This window comes from Arachis duranensis, chromosome 10, assembly GCF_000817695.3.
Source record: "Arachis duranensis cultivar V14167 chromosome 10, aradu.V14167.gnm2.J7QH, whole genome shotgun sequence".
Taxonomy (NCBI): Eukaryota; Viridiplantae; Streptophyta; class Magnoliopsida; order Fabales; family Fabaceae; genus Arachis; species Arachis duranensis.
Window position 1 is genome coordinate 87910159 of NC_029781.3, and position 1220 is coordinate 87911378.

Here is a 1220-nt window from a genome sequence, read left to right on the forward strand (position 1 = left end):
GAGTTATCATAGAAGGAGACATCTCCATTGAAGAGGATAAGCCCATCACCAAGAAGAGGATGGAGCAAGCAAGAGAGACCCTCCACGGATCTCAAGAGATGCATGAGGAAGCTCATCATCAAGAAATCCCTGAGATGCCTCAAGGGATGCACTTTCCTCCCAACAACTATTGGGAACAACTCAACACTTCCCTAGAAGATTTGAGCTACAATGTGGAACAATTAAGGGTGGAACATCATGAGCACTCCATCATTCTCCATGAAATAAGAGAAGATCAAAGAGCAATGAGGGAGGAGCAACAAAGGCAAGGAAGGGACATAGAAGAGCTTAAGGACATTGTTGGTTCTTCAAGAAGAAGACGCCACTAAGGTGGATTCATTCCTTGTTCTTATTTCTTTCTGCTTTTCAGTTTTTATGTTGTGCTCATTTATGTTTTGTGTCTCTACTTCATGATCATTAGTGTTTAGTAACTATGTCTTAAAGTTATGAATAATTCCATTAATACTTCACCACTCTTAAATGAAAAATGTTTTTAATCAAAAGAACAAGAAGTACATGAATTTCGAATTTATCCTTGAATTTTTAGTTCAATTATATTGATGTGGTGACAATACTTTCTGTTTTCTGAATGAATGCTTGAACAGTGCATATTTTTTATCTTGTTGTTTATGAATGTTAAAACTGTTGGCTCTTGAAAGAATGATGAACAAAGAGAAATATTATTGACAATCTGAAAAATCATGAAAATTGATTTTTGAAGCAAGAAAAAGCAGTGAAAAGTAAAAAGCTTGCGAAAAAAATGGCGAAATCATCAAATTGATTCTTTAAGCAAGAAAAAGCAGTGAAAAAAAATGGCTAAAAAGAGTATATAGAAAAAGAAGGAGCAGTAGAAAAAGCCAATAGCCCTTAAAACCAAAAGGCAAGGGTAAAAAGGATCCAAGGCTTTGAGCATCAATGGATAGGAGGGCCCAAGGAAATAAAATCCAGGCCTAAGCGGCTAAATCAAGCTGTCCCTAACCATGTGCTTGTGTCATGCAGGTCCAAGTGAAAAGCTTGAGACTGAGTGGTTAAAGTCGTGATCCAAAACAAAAGAGTGTGCTTAAGAGCTCTGGACACCTCTAACTGGGGACTCTAGCAAAGCTGAGTCACAATCTGAAAAGGTTCACCCAGTCATGTGTCTGTGGCATTTATGTATCCGGTGGTAATACTGGAAAACAAAG